Source organism: Peromyscus californicus, unplaced genomic scaffold, assembly GCF_007827085.1.
Source record: "Peromyscus californicus insignis strain IS unplaced genomic scaffold, ASM782708v3 Scaffold_14__1_contigs__length_90479793_seg_2, whole genome shotgun sequence".
Classification (NCBI taxonomy): Eukaryota; Metazoa; Chordata; class Mammalia; order Rodentia; family Cricetidae; genus Peromyscus; species Peromyscus californicus.
In genome coordinates, this window is record NW_026294436.1 from 53,558,827 (window position 1) to 53,578,559 (window position 19,733).

General features: G+C 45.3%; 1 protein-coding gene across 6 annotated transcripts in view; it reads right to left on the reverse strand.

Annotated features, from left to right (window-relative positions):
- Positions 1-19,733, reverse strand: part of Pbx1 (PBX homeobox 1) — a 313,516-nt gene that overhangs the window by 261,427 nt on the left and 32,356 nt on the right. The gene's annotated exons all lie outside the window — the stretch shown is intronic.

Sequence of the window (19,733 nt, forward strand, 5' to 3'; positions counted from 1 at the left end):
TGGAGTGTGCTTTAGGGAAATCTTGCCTTACAGTCAAAATTGTCAAGTCCTAAAGTGAAGTTTGAGTTCTGCATTTCTTCCCTGCCTTCTCTGGAGATGGAAACAGGAGGAGGAAATCCGCAGTGTGCTCAACAAACGTGTGTACTAGTTTATTTGTTGAGAAACACACACACACACAGCATGAACTAGGTAACAGGCCACTGTGTTGACAGCCGTGCTCACCCTGGGAGAGTCGGAGCTCGCCCACACACGGATCATAAGAACACAGTGTGCACACCTTAGGACAGACACATAGACCATGCTCTGGGGATCCTAGGATGATCCTGGGGAGGGGAGGGTTGGGGGGGGGAGTTAAGAATAGCTTTACCGCAGCCTTGACATTTGAGCTGGTAGCTGAAGGAGCACAGCTTGCCAGGCTGCACGGAGCAGAGGGAACGCATTCGAGGCAAAGGACACGGAAGGCTGAGAGTCCACAAAGGGTGCGACCTGCTCCCAGAAGAGGGCCGAGTTCAAAGCAGTTGGGTTTTTGGATCCGGTCCAGCCTCGTGTTTGAAATACTTATCTAAGCGATGGCCCCAATGGCTTGCCTACACATATGGTTACAAAATACTATGGATCAAAATGTGAAGCATAAGGCTTGAATGAGGGCCACCTACATCTTTTGGATACACACTGCTGAGAAACAAACTTTTAAAAAAAGAAAGCATGCGTAGTTTGGGTTCTTTGTTTTGTTTTTTACCATTTGCATTTCTTGTTTTTTTTTTTTTTGGTTTTTCCAGACAGGGTTTCTCTGTGGAGCTTTGCGCCTTTCCTGGATCTCGCGCTGTAGACCAGGCTGGCCACGAACTCACAAAGATCCGCCTGCCTCTGCCTCCTGAGTGCTGGGATTAAAGGCATGTGCCACCACTGCCTGTCCCATTTGCATTTCTTTAAAGTAGGAAGAGACAACATGCTTGAACTACTATCTATATATCTGTATCTATATATACATAGATGTACATTAAAAGATTTGACTGTGTTTGCTTTTGTTTTTCGAGACAGGGTTTCTCTGTGTAGTTTTTGGTGCCTGCCCTGGAGCTCTGTCTGCAGACCAGGCTGGCCTCAAATTCACCAAGATTCCCCTGCCTCTGCCTCCCTAGTGCTGGGATTAAAGGCGTGCGCCACCACCGCCCGGCTGAAAGATTTCTTTAAGGAAATCTCATGTGATATTCCCTACGTGCCAAGCACTGCTGTAAACACACAGTGTATATTAGATACATTTGATCTGCCCAGCAATCCTGTAAGGTAAGTCTTTCTTCTTCCTCATACCTAACCCATCAGGCAGAGAGAGTTCAAATAACTCACCAGATTTGATCAGCCAATTAATATCGAGGTCAGGACTACAATGAAGCTAGACTCCGTCCCCAGAGTTCCTCACTCCCATGCTCACCCACTCTCATGAGACACTGTTAATAACAAGATCACTTCCAGGAAGGAAGACCCTCACACACAGAGATGGAAGTTCCATCACATTTCTTGTCTCTTCCTTCCCCATGTTTGTGCTCCTGGTGAACGCCATACAGACATTCATTGTAGAATATCCTTTGCCTTTTGATTCAAAAGGAACAAATGTTCCTAGACATGGCACTATTCTGAGCTCTTTTATAGTCACGGGTACTGGCCACAGAAAGGCCACAGGCAGCTGACCGAGGGGAGGATGAGGAGGCTACAGTCCAGAAGCACTGCTTGCAGGGCTACTTGGACCCACCACAGGGCAAGACACCCCAGGGCTCCTTTCACTCCCAGTTCAGAACAACTCCTATAGTCACAGAGGCAATGTGCTGGAAATCAGGATCCCAGCAAGACAGCACTATCGGGGCGGCTCTCAAGGCTCCCTCTGGCAGCATTTGCAAGCAGTAGGTGGCGGTGAGCTAAAGGTCCAAGAAAGAAAACACCTCACTCTTCACCCACACCGTTGTGATCAAGACACGCCCCCCCCTCAACCCCGCCCAGCGCTTCCACCATCTTGAACTAAGAACCCATATATTATACCACGCCATGGTTCATTTCAGCAAAAATCAACTATCACTCTTCTGACCTGGGGGGTTAAAAATTCCCTCGTTGAGATGCTGAAAAAAGTAACATGACATCATGTTGCCTGTGTCAGGTTTATAAATGGGCCAGGGGGAGGCTGGGGTGTAACCTGACACTATCAAAACACTGGCCCTGCTGGAAGAAAGGAGGCCATTGTTGTAGGCTGTCAGCTCTCTTCTGGCTGGAGGTGAAGTGAGACTCAAGAAACATTAGCAGGAGGCCAGGCACAGTGCAGGCCCTGACTCCCATGTCTGTGAAATCAGGCAAGCCCAGGTCCCCACTTCCTGTGGGGTATGTCACCCCTGGTTTCTCCTAAGTAATTTTTATGCCATACCTCAAAGCAAAGGAATGCTTAACTCAAGGACAAGAAAGTCCAGGGCATTTTTTCAATTTCTTGAGACTTTCCAAAGCAGACAACCAGAGTGGGGACTGAGCCCCAGCAACTATGTGCAGGGTCTCAATTTTATTTTAAAGACAGAAATGGGAACCTGGTTCAAAGCTAGAAAGACAGACCCACCTCAAACAGGGTAGAGTGAACCCCCAACCACAAAACAATAACAAGAAACAACATTCTGAAAATTTAAAAAAAAAAAAAATCAAAAAAAAGTTTCAAAGTGAAGGACTGGGGGATTCTGATCAGGAGACAGGGGACAGAATATGGGGTGTGTTACGGAGCCAGGAGAGACACAGACCAGCCAAAGGACAAAGTGTTGGCACAAAGAATAAAAGCAATTTTAACGCACAAAAGGAGAGGGGAAAGGATTTATGATGAGCGAAAGTTCAGAAAACAAAAAGCTAGACTAATGGAAGCCAGCCTGACTGGAGACGCAACTCATTTTGCCGGACACACATTTAATTTGATTTTTCTCGTTTCTCTCTTTCCTCATCTTCCAGCTCAGCCTTGAAGGGAAGAAGAACATTTCAAACAGGCCCTCCAAGGCCCAATGTGCGCACATAATTTTGGCAGGAGAGCCAGGCGGGTTTGGCCAGCCAGCTAGTCCTCCTCAAGGGAGATGCCACTTTTGTGATCACCCAGGAGGACGACAGGCCTGACTGAGGTCAGAGACCAGAGGGACTCAGCAAGGAACTTGTTGTGGGTAGCTCTGCTGGTACTCCCCTAGCTTGTTCCCACCCAATTGTAATCCTATCATCACTCCACAAGGACCTTAACCTCTCCAAACAGCTCTCTCCACCCATCCCCAAGCCTCCCGGGCTTAATTCAGTGGCAATTAAGAAAGCAGCCATACAGACCACTGGGTTCCTAGCTGCTAACTGCTGTTTTTATGTTAATCCCACCACATCTTCTTTAGAAGGAAACAAGAACCCCTCAACTAAAGTAGAATGGTACCCCATGGCCCAAGTGCACCATCCTTTAAAAGGCTTTCCCACAGAGCCTTGGAACCAGCCCCTCCATGCTTCAAAGAAGACAAGGGAGGGCCCCCTGGACCACCCTCCAAGCTCAGAGCTTACTTGTCCCTCACAATTGCAGTCCCCTGAGTCTTTTTTTCTCTACGGCTGGGAGCGTTCTTGGCGCCGAAGTGTGCTCATTAGAGATGGTGCCGAGCAGGAACACAGGGACACAGAAGGCAGAGGAGGAGGCAGCCATAGCCTCAGGACCAAATCTCACAAAGGGAGCTGTCCAGGGAAAGAAGGCTGGGCCCTTAAACTTTGTATCCATGAACTTGCACCAAGCATCAGTTTAGTGAGTTTCCGGAGCAGAGAGTGTCTCCACCACCAGTTTGGAAGCCTACCAGTCACAGGGCATCTTTCTCTGCTGAAAATACCCTAGGGTTGTCTGCTGCCCTTTCTTTTCCTTCCCAGGATCCTCTAGTTGCTCATATGTTTCAGTGAACAAAGATGGAGTACCTAATATGCATCAGGCACTGGATTAGCTCTTAGAGTATACAATAATCAAATTGAGACAGGTCTCTGTGTCTTCCTTTTTCCTACCCCACCCCAGACTCTTGCCAAACCCAGTCAAGGAACTATGGAGGGTCTCACATAACCCACATGACTCTCACCGATGCAATCAAAGAATAGTCCCTAGACACTTGGAACAGCTGGGAGCCTTAGAGAATCCAGGGCGTGTGAGGAGCCTGCAATGAGGGCATGTGTGTAAGGAGCTGGGGGGAAGGATGAATTGGGGGAAAATGATAAGCTTCCAAGGAGAAGGAAGAGAAGGCTGTGAGGATATGCAGACAATCCTTTCAGGAATTTGCCTACATGGTTTGTAGATGTCGCATGTGGTCTGCCTGCCTATTCCCTAAGTGTTCATGCCTACAGTTAATAAGAGGAAAATACTGGTTAGATAGATAGATAGATAGATAGATAGATAGATAGATAGATAGATAAAATCTCCTAACATTGCGGAGCATGGTGGATGACAGAAAGTAGCCTTCACACTCAGAGACTTGAGCTCTTCTCTCTCTCTCTCAGGGGGACAACAAGAAAGAAAAAGCCAGTGCTAAAAGAAGCCTCATGAACACCCTGACACCTTGGGTCCTAAATTTATTTTCTCATTAATGAATGGGGGGGATTTATTGTTTGAAGCAACGTCTGTTTTATATCAACCCTTCTCCTGTTTTTTTTTTTGCCCCAGACAGTGGAGTTCTGAGGAGACCAGGAACAGATGTTTCATATTTCAGGAAAGAGCAGTCTCCCCCAATTCCTGCAAGATTCCTGGAATTCCTATACTTAACAAAAATTAGCTACAGAGAAAAAAATAATCATGAATTAGGAGCCCACAGTGCCTCTGGGAGCCGATGGCTTCTGTCCTTCCTTCCAGGCGGCTTTCACCACCCTAAATCCTCTGTCTGATGCCCACGGAGTTCCATGGAAAATCCTAGTGCGGCCAGCTCTGCTTGCGGCTACTGAGGGGTTTCACCATAACCCTGAGACATAATTTCCAAGAGTTGAAGCAGGGTCAGCCTGAGTTCCAATCTGGGCTCTATCTTCTGCTCTGCCGACCAGTTAAACAATAGGTGGCCCCATGACCTCCTTCACCCAAGAGCTACAAGAACATCTAACTGTGTTCCTTGCCGTAGTCATGTAGAGATGCAAGTGCCCACTAGTCAGATACTTACAGAACTATAAAGTCCGTTCGACTACAATCATTAGCAGCTGCCATTCTATGAACAAAATTTTGTGTTAACCATTATACCACAACACATGTGGAGAGCTACATTAGCTACACAACACACTGAGCTAGCCTGAGCTGTATGTAGTCTCACAGCGTTCTCACCCAATGTGAGGTCCTTTTCCATTCTGTATAAAAGATATCGAAACCTTTAACCATTCAACATTTATTCAATCAACATTTATTGAGCACCTGGCACGGTACTTGGCACACGCTGGGCGCTCAGTAAACATCTAGTGAATAATGAATGAACAAGTACCTAACACAGAGAAGGAAAAATGCCTGGCAAGCTGCCATCGGCCTTGGATCCTGAATCCACATCAGAACCCACTAATGGATTCAAATGTGCTTCTCTGAAGACTCTGGCCTCAGAAATAGCCAGACTTGGTACATAGGATGAAATGTAGCTGCCATTTCTGACTCTGACTGAGGCACAAAGATCCAGTACATTTTGCCTGTTTTCAGGGAGCGTGTAGATTCCTGGGAGAAAGGCTGTAAGCTGGTAGTTGTCATAGGTATTAGGAAAGACACAGAGGAGCCCAGCGCAAGCCTGTGGCCTCTAGTAACATGGCTGAGGCCACAGTTCTCTCATTCTACATGCCTTCAAAACGCTGGTTCCTCCAAACTGCTTTCCTGCCTTTCCGAGAAGCCTTTTCTCATTCCCTCCACTACTCACCTTGCAATTTTTACAGTCCTAGGGTCTTGTCCTGTCCTTGTCTTCTCAGTATAAACCCTCTTAGAACATCAGAGAGCCACCCAAGAACTAGGTGGCTACTTACAATGACATCCAAGCCTTGACCTCTACCGCCACGAGGATGCAGACACAGTAATTATCAGCTCTTGCTTAGACAGTTCACCTGGATATCCCACAAGCCACTCAAAAACAGAAGCAAAGAAGCCCCTTCTCCTTCCTCCATAGCTCTCCTTAGGCCCTGACAATCTTGATCCATACCCTCAAAAGTACTACCATCCAAAATGTCCCACCAGCAAACCTCCTAAGTAAAAGAGCTTTTGTAATTCATTTGTTTTACTCTACCATTCTCTCACATTCCTAGCTGGTCCCCCGCCCCCCGCTGCCCCAGTGGCACCCCTCACTTTAGTCCATCTTCCAAAGAGACCCCAAAATAACCTTAAAGCACAAACCTGACTTGTGTTGGCCTCTCCCCTTTCTCTCCTCAAACCTCTCATGCAACATCTCATTTCCTTCGAGATTGCATGCTAAGTTTGGCATCCTGTGACCCCAACCAATTTGTGCCTGTCGTGCCCTGGACCCATCACTCTGGTCATGTGACTGTCTTTGCCCATGCTGTGTACTCAGCATGGTGGGATACCTGCCCTCCCTTTAACTCCCCTTTCTTTATCATCCTTCACAATCCAGACAGAAACCCCATTCCATATCACCCCGGAATTCTTCCCTAATACCTCATGGCAGAATAAGTTATCCCATCACTGCAAACAGATAATTTTACAAGATTCTGAAATTCCTTTGCAATAAAAAAAAGAGTTGTTTCAGACATATGGCGGTATTGATGCATATATAAGCTGTCTTATAAAATTCACAAGTAACTTAAGTCTGTGTGTGCAATTAACAGGTTAGCTTTCATTAACTATCTATGAAGTCCTTGCCATGTGGTAAGGTCAGAGAACTGCTATCACAGTGGGAATGGCAGACAGCAGGAACGCCATGTATAAGGACCACACTTCATACATCCACTGCAGAATCCATTCACTACAGGGACTGGAAGACAAGAAGTGTTTTACATATTTTTTTAAAAGGGTTATAACTTTTGAATCAAGATGATTTTTAAACCCTTTAAAGCTGAAAGCTGAAAGGGATTGGTTTGACCTTATACACACCCTCTTCTTCATGTCCACAGTCAGCAGTTTACTGCTATGGAAAAGAAAGGGCCAATAAAACCTAAACAATTTAGGAACATTAAGAGAATGGCGTGAATTACCAAAGGGGTCTAAATTTATAGAATTCCAGCAAAAAATAAAATCTTAAAACTTTATGAGACATGAACACTAATCACTAATAAACTGCATCTACAGAGAGGCATCATCAAGACCTGCTTCTCAGATCAGGGTACAAATTAGACTTGGTATGTAAGTAGATGCTGTTTACTTTATAAAGCCTTTGAAGTTTATTTCCTTCAACTGACTCTATACACCCTGGGGCTACCTCGAGTACATAAACCCAGCATCCTACCCATTTAAATGCTCAATATTTATTTAATAATTTAATCATTGTATTATTTATATACCTAGTCAGCTGCTTTTTATGAAAAGGCTTTATAAATCATCTAACATTTTAAACCTAGGGGCTTGAATTGATGGGATTATATTGTGCCTACTTTAAAAGAAGAGAAAGGCATAACTTTTTATATATATATATATATATGCATATATATGTATATATACATACACACATACTTACATAGTATATGCAATTTTAGGTAAACATAAAATAATGATTCCCTACAGCTTTTCAAGCAACCTTACTATTATTTATATTTCTCCCTCCCTCTCTCTGTATTGCCCTCCCCACCCATGCAAAGCCTCTCCCTGCCCCCAGCCCCTCATTTTTCATATTATCCTCTTCAGAGCACCTGTGTCCTGCTAGTCCCCTCTCTAGAGCTCCTTCCTCATCCTCATGGTTCATTTTTATTTTCCTGGCTTCTGTGGTTACTCCAGGTTGTATACACACATCTAAAGATTTGGAGCTAGGATACACAAACAAGAAAGAAGGCACTATGTGTGTCTTTCTGGATCTGGATTACCTTGCTCAATACACTATTTTCTCTTTCTGTCCATTTATCTGCCAATTGCAAAATTTCATTTTTCTTCATGGCTGAACAGAATTTCTTCTTTATTTGCACATTTTCTTTATCCATTCATCAGTTGAAGGACATTTAGGCTCTTTCCATGTCCTAGCTATTGTGAGTAGAGTGGCAATGAGCATGGCTGAGCAAGTATCTGTGGAAGTTATACCACTTGGGGTGATAATGCTCCCCCAAGTGTTGTAAACTATCTAACAAAAGCATAGGTACTAGCCATGAGAAACCTCCTTTTGAGTTGTCGGGCAGGAGAGTCTAAGAGGTTCTCAAAAGAATACAGGCCATTGCCATCACTCTTGGTTGCCCCCTCGTGCCTCCCAAATTGAAGGTACGCCCCTGAAGACACACATGTCAGAAAAAGGACTTGCAAGAATCCAGCTGTACCTGATCTAGAAGCTGCCTCTCTGACTTCTCATAGTGCCTAAAGGTGCTATGTAAGCTGCCTACAGAGAGAAGTAATCCATTGTCAACTGTGAGGAACCACAATAATGACCAACACAGCAAGATGGTCCCAAAGGTGCAGCAGCAGCACTTACATCATGAGAGCAGCCATGTCAACTAACTGGACTCAAGACCCATTCAACAGAAGGTCCTGGTCCTGGTCCTGTAAACCTACTCAGCTACGCATGGCCGGAAAGGGCACAGAACGTAGAGGAGAACACACTGCTGCCTCTTTCCTAAATCAGTACAATTTCTAACAGCATTCTAAATTCTAATTCTTATTATACCCACAGATAAGTGTCGGCCTCACCTCTTATCGAAGAAGTTTCTTTTGGAAGCTGACAGAGCTCATTACAGAAATCCACATTTGGTCAAAATGCAGAGGACAACTGACTGTGTAACGTTCAGCCCCAGCTGAACCACCTCCAGCAGAACTCTTAATGTAAGGCTCAGAGAACATTGTAGAAGAGGAGGTGGGAAGATTTGCAAGAGCTAGAGGACCAGGACATCCTCGGTGAGACTGTCTACTCTACATGACAGGAAATCTGCATCCATGTCATCGCAACAATATGGTAGCCTAAACAAGACCTGAACAATGACAACAGCAGTTGACATGGCAACAGGGATGGGGAAGTCTCACGGGGCCCCATCCCTAAATGAAGTCACTGCTGAGAGAGGGACAATCAGTCTTCCCCAAGGATGAGCCCCTAATCGGTTATCCAATATCAAGTGGTCAGTTGTAAAAACATATTCATATGAGCAATACTAAACAGACCCAGCAGGCTGTATTTCCAAATTTCTATGCATATATGTAATAATAATAATTAAAGAATAACAGGCCATGAATATGAGACAGACGGGAGAAGGAAACATGGGAAAATAAACAATTTGTTAAAAGAACATGAAGTGCCAGGTTGTGGTGGTGGTGCACGCCTTTAATCCCAGCACTCGGGAGGCAGAGGCACGAGGATCTCCAAGTTCAAGGCCAGACTGATCTATAGATTGAATTCCAGGGCAGCCAGGGACACACAGAGAAACCCTGTCTCAAACCCAGCCTCCCCCGCAAAAAAGAGAAGAAGAAAAGACAACCTGCTGGAGGGACTGATTGTGAGCATCAGGAACTGAGCTCAAGCATGAGAATCCACATTGAAATAATGTTTTAAAAAGCCAGGTCTGGTGCCATCTGTGCTTGTAACCCCAGCACTGAGGAGGTGGAGACAGGAGGCTCCCTGGGGTTCCCTGGACAGTCAGCTCAGCCTACCTGAATGAGTGCCAGGCCAGTGGGAGACCTTGTCTCAAAGGAGATGGACCCTCCGAAGTGGTATGACAAGGCACAAGGGAGGCCTCGGTGGGTGGGGCCAAGGTGCCCCATGGGTGAGGGAGACATGCCCTGCAGATGCAGCGTGGTGCGGTGGAAAGTTATTCACACCATACAGGTACAGCATCCGCGTGGAAAGTTTATTAAGAGAGAGAGACAGAGACAGAGACAGAGACAGAGAGACAGAAAGAGAGGGAAAGTGCAGGTGTGCACACCTCATGACGAGAAAAGGAGGAAGAGAGGGAGGAAGAAGAAGGGAAGGGGTTTTTCTCCAAGGAGGCTCTTTTGTAAAATGACATCAGGACACTGGGTGGCCCCGAGGGGCAGTTCAGAATGCTAACACTAAGGATGACACCCAAGGTTGTCTTCTGACCTCCACCACAATGCATGCACCTCCCCCTCCCCTCCCCTCCCCTCCCACACAAACACAATTAAAAAAGCCGTCAGGACGGCCACCTGGGTGAGAGATTTTGCTCTTCCTTGCTAAGTGTGTGCTTCCATTCCTCCTGAAGGGAGCCACAGAAGCTAAAAGCACAACCCAGCCCAGCCCACTGGCGTTTCCTCGGTTGGAAGACAAGCTGTGCACCTGACAGTCCAGGGCCTGGCCTTGAATCCTAGAGGACAAAAGGCCATCCTTCTACAAAACAAAAAGCTTTTGAGCAAAACCTCGGCCACTCTGCCCCTCTCCAGCTCTTACCCCTACACCTGGCTAAGCCTCCGCTCACTCTTAAATGCCTGAGGCCCGCGTCCCTGTGTGTGTGCATTTGTGAGTGTCCCCACTGTCTCTCAGCATGGAGCTTCATGTGCAGAAGGCCTTCTCCTGCCAGGAAATGCAAGAGGGCGCATCTCTTGCCGGTCTCCATTCTCTAGGTCCTTTCATTATTTATGTGAAAGCAGAGTGGGAAGCAATTATAATTTACCTAAAAATGCAGTATTTCACAAATGGAAAAAACAAACAAACAAACAAACCGCCCCGGGTCCTTGATATGAGGAGGTCATAGGAAAAACCTCAAAAGAATGATCAGCTATATGCCAAGATGTGTCTCCTACTTATTACTAAGAATTCTTCCTATTAAAATTTAATGCAGTCTTCTCTAGCAGTTCATTTTGTTTGCCAAGTCCTTTATGGCTATTTTGATAAGTTATTTATATCAGTCATAAGTGGATCGCATAAGCGATGCCTTATAGGACAGAGTAAGATGCCACGTCCATTCCTGGTTCTTTGAGGACTGAATTGTTAGGTCTCATGACAAGCAGCTGTCACTGAGTCCTGTCTTGACTAGCAGGACAACCTCGTACACTACAGGCACTCAACACACACTACTATGAAATGCATGAATGAATTATTCTCAGAGTGAAAGGTGCATCAGACAGATGTTAAACTGAAAACTTTGAGGAATGAGACCACTGCAGAATTATGATGGGAACAGACCACTGCACAATGCAGATAAAACAGGGAAGCCCATAGGCAAACAACAAGCACCGTGTGGGCCCGCCACGTCATGAAACATCTGTGATCCACACTTTCTCTCTTGCTAAAATGGGAGCACAACGGAAGTAAACACGATGATGCCCAAAGTGTCCTTCACAATTAGAAAGTAGTGCGTACTCAAAATTACTTGTTACTACTTCATAGGTATAGCTTCATGTTTTCTAAACCAAAAAACACCTACCAGATTAAGATTAAAACTCAACACGTAGCCAGGCGATGGTGGAACATGCTTTTAATCCCAGCACTCAGGAGGAGGAGAAGGCAAGAAAATCTCTCTGAGTTCAAAGCCAGCCTGGTCTGCAAAGTGAGTTCCAGGACAGCTAGAGCTGTTACACAGACAAACTCTGCCTCAAAAAACCAAAATAAATAAATAACTCAGTGTGTACAGGTTGAGGCTTCTAGAAAATACTCAGAACCGGAGGAAGCCACATATAGGTGTTTTTCATGCAATTCGCCGTCACCACAAGCATTCTCTTGGGTGTAAAAGAATTTTTAGTAAAGGTCATACTTAAACTTGTAAGTTTATTTTTTAAAAATACAGTGCCTCATGGGACCTACACACTGCAGCTTAAAAACACACCAGAGTGACTTACACATTCTCTTAGAAATATATAATAGTTTTTTTTTCATATCTTGCTATGAATTTGTATTTTCACTTAACGGTATAAATGGTCTCAGGCTGCATCTGAACAGGCCCTAGGACACTGTTGCACTATTCTCTACTCTTAATGTCCAATACAAGGCACAGACCTGAAAGTTCTCATACTCTGTTTAGCTGAAGTACTTACTCAAAATGACTATCTTTTGCATGAATTAATTCCAGCATTGGCTTAAAGAGAATGAAACGAGGCAAACATACACAAAGAAGAAATTTTAAAAGGAAAAAAAAAATAGAATAAACTCTTTTGGCTCTGTCTCAGGCAGGAAAAGAAAGAAAGGCTGCGTTCCGAGCTTCATTAAACACTGTGTTCCTCGTAGCTGCTTTTAGAAAAATCCAAAAGGATGGGGGAGCGGGTTTAGAAGAAGGAACGAGGTGAGCGAGCGCGAGAGGAAGAAGGTAGGAGAAAAAGGGCGGCTGTGGAACAAAGGGGGGGAGGGGAGGCGAGAAAAAGAAAGAAGAAAGGAGAGCTGAAACCTGATACTCAGGAACTCAGGCCTCCAGCAAGCGACTTCTTGGACTGAAAACCTGCCAGCCTGGGGATGTGGAATGGTTCCAATCCCAGCCTTCATTAACGCTTCATATACTCAGCCCCTAATTTACAACCGTTTAACGGCAAACATTCTACAAGTACCTTTGGGGACCTCTGAGGACAGAGGAAATCTAAGAGAAATTAGATATCCAGGGAGCTCTCTCAAAGGCAAAAGCCCTCTCATGCAAGGCAATGATTTAGTTGCATTTTTTAGGGTGCCTGTTGGGGTCTTGGGGATGCGTGCAGTAGACCCAGAACCAGTGGGAAGCTAGGGCTGTTGGGCAAGGTTGGGGGCGTGGGATACATGACAGATGTACAGAAGCTCTCTGTGAGAGTTGCTTGTGCCTGAGGTAAGCAGTGTGTATGCAAAGGGAATGTATACATACATAGCTATGGGCAGAGGTCTCCGCCCATATTTTAAAGTAATTTCAACAACAAAGGACATTAATATCAAACAACAGAAAACTAGCAGGATGCTTTCCCTGTGTGCTAGAGACCAAATTTTAAAAATAAATAAATATATTTTTAAAAAGTGGAATTCAGTCGTGAATGCAGATATTGAAACCAAGTAAAGGGGCTGGCGGGGTGGGACGCTCCAAGGTCAACTCTCATTAGCATTTCTATCATTTTCCCAAGCTTTATTTCTCTTCAGTCCTACCTAGGTGCACTGTGAACATCACAGCATGTAACTAAGCAGGACCTAGAACAGGTCAGGTGGCTTTTTCTGCCAGGGCAGAAGTGAAGAATCAAACGCGGCAAAGTCTCAGGAGTCTGGGAAAACAGACTGAAGTCCCTCTCCTGGGTCAGAAACAGGAGGATGGGACAAGGGGAGCTAACCAGATTACCTTTCAACTAACAGCTTTACCTAAATGGATTAGCTGTGTGGATTACTGTTCTGGAGCCTCGGGGCTACATCACCACCCTTAGGGTGGGTGAATGGAATCAGGCAGTTCTCAGCCAGGCCTGGAAGGGACATGCTTCCAGCCCTTCAGGAGGAAGAAGCCATCTCCAGTCCCTCCAGAACGGGCTTCAGGGCAAGCTAATCTTCGGAGTATCCTAATACAGCGTGTAAACCCATCTCTTGTGTAGAGTAACTTGGAAAGACAGCTTGCAGGGAAGCAGGCGGCCAAGGCTGGGGCAGGGCTTGAACACTACCTGGAGCCAGGTAAGATCGGTGCCATGCCTGGTTCCAAAGGACTCAAAATCCTTCTACAACTCTACTGTCAGGGTCTCTCTCTCTCTCTCTCCCATCTCATCTAGAAAGGAGCCTGTGTACTTTGCTCGTGGGAGATGGCAGCCTCATTGCCACTGATGGCCTTTTCCAGGAGATACAGCAAAGTCACCAGCCCTTTCAGCACAGGCTTAGCTGAGAACCAACAGGGACTTCATGGACCCTCTGGTGGCTTTTCCAGGCCTCAGCAGAGCCCTGTCACCTTCCTCTTCCCTTCCTTTCTCATGGCGACCACAGGCCCTTTGTTAGCCCAGGCACTCTAACAGGGCAGTTGCTGAACTCCAGATCTGACCAGTTCAGAAGCAGCCCTGCAGACATCCACCTCCGTGTCTGCTCTGTAAACAGAAAGAGATTCAATTTTACACAATGTGAATGCCCTTTAGGTCTGACAGCGACAGCCTCTGAACGACTACAAGTGAGCTATATAAGCTGGTTCAGCTCTGCACTGGCCTTTACCCTGAGACCAGAGGAGAATGTGTAAGAGATGGCCAGACCACCTTACAGAGGGAATCTAGAGCCAAGGACTACAGTAAGCAATGGGTCCCACAAAAAGTAATCCCTTAAGGATGTGTTTAACCAAGGCTTTAGCTAGCTGAGGGGTGCTGTGGCAAAGAAGGCCCTGTGGTACCCCAGCAAAGGAAAGCTGTTTCGGCTCTGTTTGCTGTTAATGGCCAGAGAAGGAATACTGGCTGAGATTTTAAAACAATGATCAGGTAGATCCTGAATAAAAAGATGGGGAAGTATTTGTGTGCATATGCACATGTGTGGGTGATGTGGAATCCAGACGTCTGATGTCTCCCTAGTCCTTCTCCACTGTATTTTTTGAGACAGGATCTCTCATGGATCCTGAAGCTCACCAAGCCAACAAAACTAGTTAGCAAAAAGGTCCAGAAACCCTGTTCTCTCCACCCTGGCAGGACGGGCTCATGCTACTGAGACCAGCTTTTAATGGAGGTCCTGAGAATTGAACCGGGGTCCTCTTGCTTGCATAGCAAACACTTTAACAAGACAGCCATCTACCCCGCCCCACCTTTCGGGTATTTTATTGTTAGGGAAGTCCTGACTTGTGCATCCTCTCCAAAAGTCCCCACAATTATGCCCCCAGACATCAGGTCAAAGCGCAGTGGAGCTTTAGGAAGGAAGAGCACCGCAAACCCTTTAAATCTTGGGAAAAAGATTTCCATTCTGCTCAGATGATCCCAGCCTTGGCAATGCCCTTTAACTGGCAGCTGTGAGTTAAAATTTGCTTAGTTTTGTACACACTACCTTCAACTTTTGTTGACTTTTATCAAAAGAGCAAAGAAGTTTTTTTTTTTTTAAGAAAAGAAGGAAAATGGGGTAGAAGAGTTTCCAAAGGCTAACAAACCAACAGGACAACTAAAACAAAAATGAACATACATTCAGAATGCATTTCCAATCTTCTCAGCTAGGGCAGCAGGCCTTCTGGAGGGTTGTGCTCCCTTGGTCTGAGTTTCGTAAATATTGCTACCATTTAACAGGGCAAGAAAGTGCCAAGTGCCCTTACAGCCACCACCCGTGTCTCAACTCCATACCCACGTGTCTCCATTCTCAGACCCCCCATGCCTTCCCCAGACACAAGGGGACAGACCCACCCACTTGTCCCCATTCCCAGGTCCCCATGCCTTCCCCAGAGACAGAGGGACAGACCCACTCCATGCAGCTTCTGTCTCAACCCTCCAAAGAAAAATAATGAGTTTGAACTATTAGCCCTTCTTCAGAAAGGGCTGGAAATAAGAGGAGGCCACGGATAAAATATTCACATGGGAATACCGTGAAAAAATATGCTCAGCCCTTGTGAGCTCGTCTGAAGAAAGAGAAGAGAAATGGAACTCAAAAGAGGAAGGAGTCTGTGGGAATAACTCTGGATGGACTAAAGAGGAACCAGTACTGGGGTTCATAGCGGCACCAGGGAAGAGCATAGTTATACAATGAGGTCAGACATGACCTAGGAAAAGGAAAAAGAAATTGGACTGGCTAGGCTACCGGCAAAAACACCTTTAAAAAATCAGAAGCAAAAAAAAAAAATAAAATAAAATAAAAAGGAATTTATATGGGGTCTGGAGGGGGAGGGGGGGAAAGTGCAGTCCCTCAGGAGGGGTGGGTGGGACAGGCTGGAGCCAGGACAAACCAGTATTCAAAGACAAGCTGGGCCAGGTACCTGGTGGATAACCCCAGGCAATCCAGCACGACTTCCTTTTATGTAAAGGGGGATAATGAGACCTCTCCTTCCAACCTCCAGGTGCTTTTAAAGGTCAAACCGGAGCATATAAATGAAATGTGCTGTGCAGTTCAAGGCACCACACAAATGTCAAGCTATTTCAGGTATGAGGCTCTTTATGAAAAATGTGGCTGCCCAGGTAGCCCTTCAAAAGTGAGGAGGATAAAAGCAGCAGAGCATTGTGGGTAAGGGTGGCCGCTTATTGCCTGGAAAGGGGTAAGAATGAATGTCAAGGCCAAACGGGATCACATTTTTCCAAGAGTTTACCATGACTGTAGGCTCCAAGTCATGTAGCTAAAGGTCAGGGGACATATACTCATGAGAGAGAACTCTGAGGATGAGCCTTGTTCGTTTCCCACAGATGTATCTCCCTCAGAGAGTGTCTAGTGGCTATCTTTATGATTGGAGCAGATGGATGCATACCAGAAACCTTAAGACAGTGGAAGCAGTGGCTAAGCAAGCCCCTTCACACTGTGCATCGGGTCTCCACCTCACTCCAGTGTGAAATGATCCAGCTTTCAAGGGGGAAAAGGAGAGAAATCTTAATCTACCTGAAAGACCAAAGGCAAATAAAAAGAACCATAAACCCAGGATGTATGGTGGTCATTTACAGTAGTGTTTTTAAAAGACTGGAGCATCTGGGGCTGGGCAGATAGCTTACTTGTTAATGTGCTCCCTGCATAAGCATTTGTACCTGAGTTCAGATCCCAGCACCTACATAAAAAGCCATGTGTGACAGCTGGTATCTGTAATCCCAATACTGGGGAAGCAGAAATACAAGGATTCCTGAAGCTTGCTAGCTCTAGGTTTCAATAAGAGAGTGTCTCAAAAACCAGTAAGTGAGAGAATGATTGAAAAAGCCGGCAGACCTCAACTTCTGGCCTCTACAGGCACACACAAACACATGTGCACCAACACACACATGCACACATGCGAGAACACACACACACACACACACACACACACACACACACACACACACACACACAGGCAAAGAATTCTTGAAATGATTCCCAGAGTTATAAGTCACAAATTCAACTGAAGCATCACATTTATAACATGGTATAAGACCCAAAAACAAAGGCCGTACGACATCCATCTTTTTTGTTGTCTTGGTGTTTTTGTAGCCCTAGGCCCTCCTGAGTACCTCAGCCTCAGAATGCTGGGATTGGAGGCCTGTACTACCATACTACATACTCAGCTAAAATTTAAAATTCTCAAAAATAAAGTCCTGGGGCTGGAGAGATGGCTCAGAAGTTAAAAGCACCGACTGCTCTTTAGAGGTCCTGAGTTCAATTCCCAGCACCCACATGGTGGCTCACAACCATCTGTAATGAGATCTGGCACCCTCTTCTGTATCCATAATAAATAAATAAATCTTTAAAATAAATACGTAAATAAACAAGTAAATAAATAAAGTCCTAAAATGTGGAAGGTCCTTGTGGTTATTTGAATGAAAATGGCCCACCACAGGCTCTTTAATGCTCTGTCCCTAGTTATAGAACTATTTGGGCAAGGATTAGGAAGTGTGGCCTTGTAAGAGGAGTTGTATCACTGGGGGGTGGGCTTTGAGATTCCAAAGTCCACCACAGGTCCAGTCTCTCTCTGCCTCCAACTTGTGGATAAGATGTAAAGTTCTCAGCCACTGCTCCAGTGCCATGCCTGCCTTCTACCACTCTTCCTGTCTTGATGGTCATGGCCTTACCCTCTGAAACTGTAAGCAAGCCAAGTCAATTCTTCCTTTGTAGGTTGCCTTGGTCATGGTGTCTCTTCATAGCCACGGAAGATAAAGAATTCAAGAGGGGAAAGCACACAGCACGGCCTCATGTCAAGAAAATCACTTTTGGAGGCCTAGGGATGTAGTTCAGTTGGTGGACTCTGGACATACACAGGAGCTGGGCTCAGTTTCAAGCACTACATAAACACAGCATGGCGTGCACACCTACAATCCCATCACCCAGGAGGTGGAGGCAGGAGGATCAGAAAGGCAAAGTTGTTCTGGACTACATAAAAAGTTTGAGGCCAACTTGGGCCAAATGAGGTCCTGGAAAAAAAAAAAGAAAAAGAAGAAGAAAAAAAGGAGAAAGAAGATGACATCAGAATCATCACAGGTAGAGGAAGCAACATGGGTACAAAGACCTTTCAAGGCCAGCTGAAGATTGGGTCAACTCTTATTCTTTACTTAAAATCGGGAAATGGGGTAGAAAATGATCTCTGCGATACCTAGAAAGTTCTCCCGTGATCCCATCAATCAAAGCAAGCTACACTGGTCGTTTTTCAAGCAGCTCCTTTTGATGACGCCATCGAAGCTCTAAAGGAATGAGATGATCATCCTTCCAATGAGAAAGCCACCAGCACCATTCCTGTCTTCTGCATGAGACAGGCTGAGAGGAAGGAAAGCCTAAAAGGCCCTCAGAGGCCAAACACCCATCCTGGCCACGAGTGGCCAGCTGCATATGTTGCCAGAAGCAGTCATTGCAACAAAAACCATTTTTTACACTTTCCGCATGAAGAAGCACTCCTTGAAAGAAATACGACAGAGTTAGCCAATCCACAGAACCAACAAGAACTTCAACTCAAGGCCTAGACCCAAGGGCATGACTTAACCGGCCCCTCAATGTCAATGAATGCCACCTGGTCAAGGGCTTGGTGCATCTACAGGTAACAGATGCACACGAGGCACTTTGGACTCATACCCTTGCTGGACTATACTCTTGCTCTGGGCAGCCTTGGCCAGCACAGTTTCATTCAGTCCTGTGTTCCTCCCAAAGATAAAATATTTTTTCTTTAAATTTTTAGAAAAGTTGAGCAACATAGGGGGAGAAAGTTAGGGGAGAAGAGATTAATGTAGAGGCAGAAACAACACCATAATTTTTAATACACTATGAATGTAATCACTAGTGTCCCTATATAATAAGGGAGACATCAAAGCTGAAAAGTTACCTCACATATTCAAATCAAGGTAAAGGAAACATCTGCTCCCCAAACAAGAACTCTTTCAGCTAACTCCAGCAACCTTGCTTATCGTAGGTGAGTCTAGATCAATGATACTGATAATATTCAGTCTATTAAAAAATGTAAATAACACACGTGTCATAGAAATCAGCCTGCATATTCACCAAAAAAATAATGTCCCCAGACACTGTTGAATAGCTTATTTGTGGCAAAAAAAAAGTCAGTCCGCTCTAGGTCCAAAGGTTGAGAAATGCAAATGCCTTATAAGGACCAGGTACATAATAAAAATAACAAACTTGTTTTTATAGAACACAGGGGACTATGGGAAACTGGAGCATTCACCACCCTAAAGGAAGGTCCATTTTCATCATGCAGGAATGGAGCAGTTTACCAGGATCAGAACCTGGATTTGTGCATCAATTTGAAAGCCTAATGTTCTCAGCCTTGACCTTTTTACACAGAAAATATTTCAAGGCCTACTCTAGTTGTTTAAGATACAGGGCGCACCAGTGAATTAAAGTCTAAAATTGCCTACACACCAACAAAACATAACACAGGGCTAATTTTCACTGTATTTGTTCTTAATAACTCCCTCTAACAATAACTGGACAAAAACGACCGACTTGCTTTCATGGGAAATTCTACTTTCCATTTTATTAATCTGCGTTCAGGGTGCCATAGTAGACTCCACCAAAGCCCTGAAAATTATAACCTTTGGACTTACTTTGTCAGCTCTGTTTCCCTAGAATGTATTTCTCCTAGGTAGGCCAGGCTGGGTGTCTCTCCCTGTCATTCCTCTCCTATGAGCCCATTTGCAAGGA